Source organism: Anarhichas minor, unplaced genomic scaffold (genome assembly GCF_050575085.1).
Source record: "Anarhichas minor isolate MPS153535 unplaced genomic scaffold, ASM5057508v1 ptg000028l, whole genome shotgun sequence".
NCBI classification, from domain to species: domain Eukaryota; kingdom Metazoa; phylum Chordata; class Actinopteri; order Perciformes; family Anarhichadidae; genus Anarhichas; species Anarhichas minor.
In genome coordinates this window covers 19,970,096-19,979,760 of record NW_027466474.1, presented here as the reverse complement: position 1 = coordinate 19,979,760, position 9,665 = coordinate 19,970,096, and positions in this window count along the sequence as shown.

Below are 9,665 nucleotides of genomic sequence, written 5' to 3'. Positions count from 1 at the left end.
TACTTCATTTACAAATGGGGAATCCATCATTTATAAAGTATGAAAACACAATAATGAAACACATAATAGATGGGCTTATTAATCAAGAATAAAACATTTACAACTGTTGTTATGAACTGCATACTAATGAATTATTAATGTAGGAACAATGCTTTATAAATGATGAATTAAGTGTTTACTCATACTTAACTAATGCTTCATAGTGTGTATTTATTATAAAGTGCTACCCATTCTTTGAGTGCGAGTTCAGTCATAAAGTAATAGAGAGCGACCATGCTCGCTGAGACTGATGTTGACCTGAACTCTGCCAGAGCAGGTGAATAAGATGAAATGGGCACCAGAGGAGGATCCACAGCATTGCAGGTTGGTGAAATAATCCAAAATATACAAGTTAAATAGTTGAAGCTTACGATCCATGCAAAGTGTAGCCAAGGTAAATGGTAAATGGAGCACTTTTCTAGTCTTCCGACCACTCAAATCGCTTTAACACTACATGTCATTCACCCATTCACACCCATTCACACACTGATGGCAGGGGCTACCATGCAAGGTCTATCTAAGGACGACTATCTAACATTCATACTACATTCACACACCATAGGAACAGCTACGGGTGTAATTTGGGGTTAAGTGTCTTGCCCAAGGACACATCGACATGGACTAGCGGAGCCGGGGATCGAACCGCCGATCCTCTGATTGAAGGACGACCCTGCTCTATTACTGAGCCACAGTCTCCCAAGGCACTTATAAAGTCAAGTTATTTGATCAATTAAAATTTACTAGATTTCAGAAGGAGAAGCTGCAAGCGTCTAAAAATAAAAAAAATCATACTCAGAGTTCAGTTGTACTCAGCTTCACCCTCTTGTGTCACTTCTGGTTCCAAAAAACCAAGATGGCGATCGCTAAAACAAAGATGGCGACTGACAAAATACGAAACTCAAGGCTTCAAAGCGGCAGTCCACAAACCAATGATTGACATCACTGACTACATCCACTTCTTATATCGAGTCTATAGTATGTTTCTTGTGTTTAGCGTACATGAAGAATTAAAGTAATCTGGAAGACATGAATGTTTCTCTTTTACAGGATGACCGCCAACAGGTTCAGAAACATCATTGATTGCATTTCAGCTGTTTTGCATTTAGCAGGGAAACATGTTTGAGAAATTTCTCTTCTCAAACCTAGTTTATATCACCCAACAAATTGCTCACATATATACAGTTATTATTAGCTTGAGTTCAACATTGATACGACACTGTGTGCATTGACTCCTACCATCTCAACTCTTCTGAATGCATATGCACACTGTAAGATTAGTATAAAGTCACAGTATAAAGAATGAAGTGTGAAGTAGCCTACCATGCTTTTAAATAGAATGTGTAAAGTTGCCGCAAGGCTAATTGTGACCTTATGTATGAGTGTGTTTAGTGTTTTAACTGACTCTGAGAGCTTCATTTTATGGCAGTTACCTGCTAGCTTCAGATTTAACCTATTATACATGTTGCAGTTCTGTTTTGATTGAAAAAGAGAGGTATATGCGATTTCAAATCCAGGTTTTCAACACACAGTAACTAGGTAACTGGTATGTTTCTATTATCGGTCCATAAGCTTGCTGCAGCTCAAATCAGAGATGCATCACTGGAAACTTGTTGCCAGCAAAACCATTGTTTTCCTATGGTACCTCATTGGAGTGAATATTGGAATAGGGCGGGTCATGCCTTTGCCATAGTAGGAAAACAAATCAGGAAGATCCGATGACATCCTTATGCATAATGATTAGCCATGTGCTTCTGTTTGTTGCAGGGATAGTGTGTATTTCAGAGCAATGGGTCTTCACAAAAAAATGGACGTTGTTTTTTGGGATAACAGGCTGTTAGACAAATGGGACATTTCTGTAATGGCAAGGGTTTCGGAACAATGGGCCATCAGAATAATGGCAAGGCACCCTTCAGTCGTTATGCATTTGTTGCTTTTTAATCAAAGCTATCTTGCTTCTCTCTGGTTTGTATCCCACAGTGAACACACTGGGAAGAAAGATGTCATCACGCAGGGCAGGATTCAAAATTGGGACTGCTATTACTGGAGGCATGCTTTTACCCCTTACAGGAATTTTTCTTCATGTTTCATAAAGGCTTTTACCCTCTCTGACCTCCAACCCTGACCGGAACATACATACTATTGATTGCAGAATAGATAATGTCCCTCTACATCGTCAATTTTTCAAATATAATTAATCATATGGCCCTAAGCTGGTGGACCCCAGGGAAAAACATTCTTCCAAATTAGCTATGTGTAATTAACACTGGCCACAATTAGAACATGTCGGAACTTCAGCCTTATATGTACATATCCATTTCGTTAAATTTCCCTTTAATGGGACAAGCACTGAGGAATTGGAAATCAATAATCAATCAATCCTACTGCAGGCAGGAAGCACGTGCACACTCATGTATGGGTCATTGCTAACTGCATGTCTTTCAGAAGATGCTTCTGAAGTTGATTTATTTAGATAATAGTGGGTTCCAATATTATGCAGTGGATTGTTCCATTTAGTATCAAAAGTGAGCATAGAATAAGTCATCCTCGATTTAATTATATTATCAATATAGTATTTCTTGCCATTTCATAGAATTGCTGGTTAAAGTTTCTTTATTTATTGACAAGAGTAGATATCTATGCTTGCATATCTCTAACATTTAGTATTTACAATAGCAGTACAGTTGATTTTAATCGATATGTCACTTTGCAGGAATTTCATATTTTGACTTGATGATGGCATTTCACATTTCAAGCCGAACGTCATGGCATCAAATAATTGTGATACAGTCAAAGCCAATAATGTTACATTTTAACATTCCAGAGGAAAAGTCAAGGGATCACCAAAGTCATTAGGCTATATCATCTGGGAACCAATGTGGATTAGTTTTCTGGGCATCCCAAACGTCATGGCAATCCATCCAAAAGATGTTGTGATACTTAATTCAGTCTCATGGTGGAACTAAATGTAAAGTCAAAGGATCACCAAAGGCAGTGGTATTCATCCTGTGGGGAACAAGAATGTCTGTTGAGAAGGCCATGGGAATAAAATGGACAAGAGTAGTTACTAGTCTGCCACTACACTCTTCATCTCTCCAATGAGGGCAACAAATGCCACAAAAAAATCTTTTAAAAAGAACGTGGTGTGTTTTATCACAGCACCAACAAGAACTAACATCTTTCCAATTGGATCCCTGACACAAGATCTGATAAGAAGGAGGTTATGGCCGTAATGTCTCATTATTTCAGGGTCTGTGACTACATATACCATAAAACAAAGCCCCAAAGTGCCTTAAATTCAGACAACACCAAACACGATTATAAAGCAGGCAAGAGATATAAAAGACTAATACACCTGAAGTGGTTAAACACAACAATAAAATTAGATAAAAACTGGTAAATAGTTTACAACCACTGTGTAGTTTATACTAGAGGAGTAAATCAAATAAGGAGACCTCTGGTAGAAGGAGAGTCAGCTATACCTTTACATTTTATTGAGACAACACAAGAACTTACAACACTTCAAAATAAACCAAAACAAATAGTGAATTTTAAACTCACTGACCGTCCACAGGACAGCAACATTTGAACACCTCATGCATCATTTTTGCCAATTTATAACAATTCATTTTTTCGGTAGCATTTAACAACAATATACCCCATGAGTCTTGGTATTTATTAATGCTCTATACCTCAGATGCCAACATAAAAAAAACATATCTTTACAATATTTAATCACGAATACAGCATTTAAGCTTAGTAAAAGGTCACGGCAAAAAGAAAATGCAATAGTTAAGTTACAGTTAGCTAAAATGCTTGATTAGAGTTTGGGAGGGATTCACATTGTGGTTAAAAAGAGCTCGAATTATTTGAAACTGATTTGTTTGACAGAAAACAAACTCATACTTCAAATATAAGTCAGACGCACGAGACACATCTTCCACCAAAGTGAGTTTTTGGGGAACTTTGCATTTACCACTAAATGAAGCGTCGTGTTAGTTCTGTATTTCCATTTGTTGCAATAAATGGTTAAAAATCTATGACGAGAGAGTTCAGTGTGGAACATTTTAATGTTTTGCAGCTGGTAAATTAACAGAGTAAAATGGATTTATCTTGAATTAATGGACAGCAACAGCACATCAAATCTCACAAACTTAAACACTGTTTTGGTTTCTTGCCTCAGTTGAATTTAACCAAAACATTAAATCTCTAAGCAACTCCCTCTTCTTTAGTCCAGCTTCAGCGAGAGCGTGGAATTGATAGATTATATTTAAGGTTTATTTTGTCCAACATCTACTGGCTGATATTGTTGATCTTTTGATTTTAGTGGATTCTATGTTAAATATCTACTCCGTCCCAAATGTAGTTTGGCAGTATGCTACAGTTAGTTGTCACCCAATTATTACCCAGAGACAATCACAAGGATGATTTGGATACATGTTATCAAATTAGTAGTGTCAGTCATATGACTTGGTGAGCAGCAGATTCAATGGACTATGAGGTGTTTTAAGGCTGACAGGGACCTCATTCTGTTCAGGAGTAAGCATTTACCTAAATCAATAGGCTATTTCACTTACATGAACTTCTGGCTTCAAAAGAGCTGAACAGAACCGTGCTGTATACTTTACTTTGTAACACTTAGTTTACAGGTTGCAATTCATTTTATTGTATTTTTTTAAACACGTACATTGCATTTGGTAGATTGATGGCAAGTTAATCCATTAACAGAATGTGCATCAGACAATGTAGAAAAAGGCATTCAGGCATTGCACTCTGTTAATATTTAGTACTCAGTTAATAAAATGCTGAAATGAGATCAGAGCAGTTTCAAGCAACAACATTTGCAAGCTGAAAAGTATTTATTGATGGTGGTTGACTGAGACAAAAGCACATACTTTGAGACACGCAAGGTTTTTGTGGTAAGATTTTATTTACGTTCATGTTTCTTCTATATTTTATTTTGGTAAAAGCATTTTTAGAGACTATTTGAACTGCAAAGACAAAAAAAATGTTCAGATCAAGCCTGTCCGACTAAAAAAAGGAAAATAGCTATTTAAAATTTGGGTCTTGTTTTTGTGGTTTAGTACCATTTGCTACCCCCATTTACTTTCCAGGCACCTTCCAGGTTTAGTGTTGTACATGTTGTCCAGTTACACATGGATTGAACGTTGATTAGTGACAGCTATTATGACCAACTGCCTGTGACATTTGCTTTTTCAAACGGTAAACGCAAACCTTAAAGATGAGATTCTACTAAATGAATTGTCCCATATGTCTATTACTACATTAGTCTATTGTGGAAATGTTTGTGTAAAAATGGTGTTTCTCACTCTTCTATTTTTCAAATGTGTTATAAATACGTTAACGTGTAGCAATACTGTTGTCATGCTGATGCTCAATCTGTTAACACAACAAGATCAGATATTGTGTTCAGTACATGGCAACAGAAGCTGATTCAAATTTGATCAAAGCTTGCACTTACGCCCGCCCCTTTGGCTCCAAGCCCAAGTGTTGTTAGCACGCACTACCCACAATGCTTTGTTCAGTGCCAAAAGGGCATCAGCTCACTGGACCAAAACCCCACATTTACTGGTATGCCTTTTGGTTTTCTTTTAATTAAAACCTATGGCTCATCATTTCAGTTGTGCACATTTGGCACTGAAAAGCTCTCACTGAGAGCTTTCATTTCATATATAATCCTCATATTTGCCCAACATGGCCCCTTTGGCTCAGAGCCCCTCGTTAGAGATCCTTTATGATATTGCTTTCTTGACAGTTCACAACCAGCAGATGGATTTAAGTTTAGTAATAAAGAAGCTTGATTTTAGTGACCACACCATGTTTTCAGATCTCAGCAATTGATTTAGTGAGTCAAATATTTCCCATTACTGGTAGAAATCAAGAAAATCATAAAAAAAATGATTACAATCAAGTTTTAAAGTTACAAGCTCAAATATCTCACTTTCTTTCTCTTATGGTAATGAATTTTTTGATCTCACTTCCCAGAGATCCAAACATTTTTTTTTTTCCTGGTAATGTTGCCGCAGACACCCGGGCTGCGGTCGAAAAGTCCATAAATGACGTCCTAACGTCTATTCCTAGGCACTTTTCCTTGACCTTGATGGAAAACGTCATGGGGTCAAGGAAAGATGTAAAGGAGAATTCATGAGTAGTTAGGAAAAGACAACCGTGGTGTTTAGAGAATCCACTACACTTTCACTAAGCTACGTAATTATGATGCGACGGCAGATGTTACTGACGGAGGTCTACCATGGCAGAGGACTACAAACAGTGCAATTCAAACATGACGCCATGAAAAATATTACACTGTTGCATGCAGGCTATATTAAGAGCTCCTTCTGCAACAGACTGCTTCTTTCGTGGTGTGAAGCAGAGAAACCGGAGCTCCTTCCTTCCTGCTGATGTCACACTTAACAATCGACATGCTTCAGTTGAAAATGATGATTCTCTCATGTACAATATCAATGAAAGTGTTCAATATCAATATTTCCTTTGTGCAATAATGTAGCTTCAACGGTTCTGTTATATTTTTAATAATCTATCATATGCCGAGCTTGTTTTGTTTTTCACTGATGGTTCTTGTTATTGAGAATGTGTTCATTGACAGTATTTACTGTTCATTTTATTTTGTATTCTTGTTTTTTGTTTACTTATTTGTTTCATATTCAATGTAAATAAATACATATAAAATTAAACAAAATGGTTGTCACTGTCTGTTCTTATTCATAAACATGAATCCCATTAGTTTATGACATTATGAAATACATTTTTAAACCTGCAAGATAGGCATATTGGTTGTTTTACATAGAGGGCCGAATGGTGCGTCGCTTTAAATATTGCCACAGCAAGGAATTTTGAGGCGGCATTATGTTCTTTCCTTTACAGGAGCTAATAAAGGACGCATTACAGCACCGTTCCTTAGCATTTAGAGAATTCAAATAGTTCTTATCATGGCGGTCACTTAGATACTTCCAGGTTAATTTACTCAGTTAGGAACCTTCCTCAGCAAAAAGGACTATTCGACCGCAGACCCAGTTGGTAATAGTGCAATGCTATGTTAATGTGGTCATGACTGATGGCCATGGGCTCAATCAAAATTGTTTTACCTCCTTCTGCGATAAATAGTGATTTATCAGACATTTATTTTTAGACAAATATTCAAGATGATTACTCTCATCAAGTCTGGAAAAGAGCCTCTTTAATGAAAGAGTAATGATGTTAGGGAAACAATGCAGCTTCTTCTGCATGCACTGTACAGTATATGATAATGTTGTCCAACATTCTTCTAAGGCAGTGTGGCTCTACAGTCCCCACCCCCACTCTGTTACCCTAACAAGCAGGAGCTAATACCATGTAAAGCTCTCCGTCTTGCCCCTGGACACAACAGACACACTTATAATTGGCAGACCTTGATTAATGCATGACTACACTCTGCCTCCAGAGGAGCTCAGTGGATCTATCAAAACTCCAAATGTTCTTCCAGCCTTGTGCAACCATGTGGTGCTCTCACTCAGGCTGACTTAGGGAGTTGGAGAGGATTGTAGGTGTGCGTCACTGCAGCATGTTGCAGCCCTGAGTGGCAGTAGCTAGAAACAGAATTAGATCAGAATTAACTCAGAAGTTCCACCATGAGGGTGTCTGGGATTCAACAAAAAAAAGGGTCATTGACAACAGACAAAGAAAATAACCGTGTTTCACTCGTTTACATGTTCCTGATGAACTTAACTCAGAACTACAAAATATTTGACAAAGTCTCAACTCAAAGTCCTACTATCATTGTAACACATCAGTCAATGTCAGTGGCGGGCCGTGCATTTTATACCTGGGCCTTCACTGCTGTCCTGCAGCTGAAACACCTCCTAATAACTTCAGATAATAACAGCTACGGTTATTCGTTTCTAGGGCTGTAACAATACACGTATTGGTATTAAACCGTTCGGTACGAGGCTTACGAACCGAACAATACGTTTGAATAATACTAGTGCATTTGGAAAATGCAGAAGCTTAAATTGTAGGAAATATAATGTTTTCTGCGCTCACGTAGGACACAACGGGCTGTGTGACCTCTGAACCGGAACAAAAAAAACAAAAACAAAAACAGCTGGGGCACCACATGTGTTCTGGGAGGCTACGCTAAACTAGCAACAGGCATTCTGCTACAGACTCGAGGGCCATTCAGATATTAGATGTAAAAAAACAAACGCAGTTGACTTACCAAATGCTGATCTCTTAAAGACAAACTCCATCCTCCTTTCTTTGTTGACAAAGAGTTTAATCTCACGTTTAAATTGTATATAAAATTACAATGAACAGCTGGTTCCAAAATGACCATTTTGGTGACCTCGCCTGACCTCTCTGTACTAAAACCGCTCTAATTTTGTTCTGCTTCACTTTATCAAAGTCAAACTTTGCAGAAAGACTGTTCACATATTGTGCTATGATTTGGGAGAGGTTTTAGACTTGCAGCTGCATCATTCCAAAGAAATAAAAACAATAAAAGTGCTTTTTTTCAGGTGAACCTGAAACTTTTCAATTTGTGCTGTGTGCCATCTTCATTTACTCTTAACCAGTAACATATATACTGATATTTACACATCTGAACAAATCTCACAAGTGTTCCCTTTATTATAACATAGAAATTATTAAAATAGAACTTGTAGTTGCAGAAATACACTCTTTTTAGTATGGGTATGCAATTTTTGAGCAGAGGCCTAAAAATAGGGCTAGGGTTAAAAAGATAGCATATTGTGTTATCTGTGGAAATTTGCTAATGTCAAATAAAATGATTTCCCTAAACTAAAATACTTAAGCCATTAGAAAACACTATGAGAACATAAAAGCGACTGAAATGTCGTGATATACTCTGCCATACATGCAATGACATGGAACAACTAGTGTGTTGTGCAGATGCAGGAAGAGGCATTGTGCAAATTGAAAGAAGATAATGTATCTTGGATAAGAAAGAAAATAAGATGTATTCATCATGTTCATCGTGAAGTGATCTTAATTCAAGGTCCAATCTCAAGGTCTTCATCAGCGGAATCAGACTGGTGAGGTGCAGCTGAAAGCTCTGGGGAAAGAGTTAACATTCATTTGTCAAATGTCTTCTTTCAAGGTCAAGAGTGAACTTCTATGCTGAAGATTTTTTGAAATTGCCTTTTTTTTTACAGTGTGAAGGTGTTTCATTCTAGGTGACGATGGCGGTAAAGTCTAGTCCATTTCAAATCTGTCACTCTGTCCATCAAGTTGACCTGAGCTAGTGAGGTGAAAGGGAAAAAGCAGGACTTCATCCAAGGAAACTTTTCCAGCACGCAGAGCGCTGACCAATGACAGGAAGAAATATATGATTAAAGCTGAGAAAACTGATCATGCATCCTGCCAGTGAAGCAACCATGAATCATTGCAGAATAATAGATTTAAAAATACTGTTTGTTCAAACAACCACTCAGGAGCTGTGCTGTTCCCGGGTGCAGAAAGTCAGGGTCAAGAGGAAGTGGAAGTGGAGATGGTGTACAGATTCGTAGCAGTACCAGTGGCTGTCTACTTGGAATTGGAGTGTGTGTGTGTGTGTGTGTGTGTGTGTGTGAGAGAGAGAGGCAGGGGTCTTG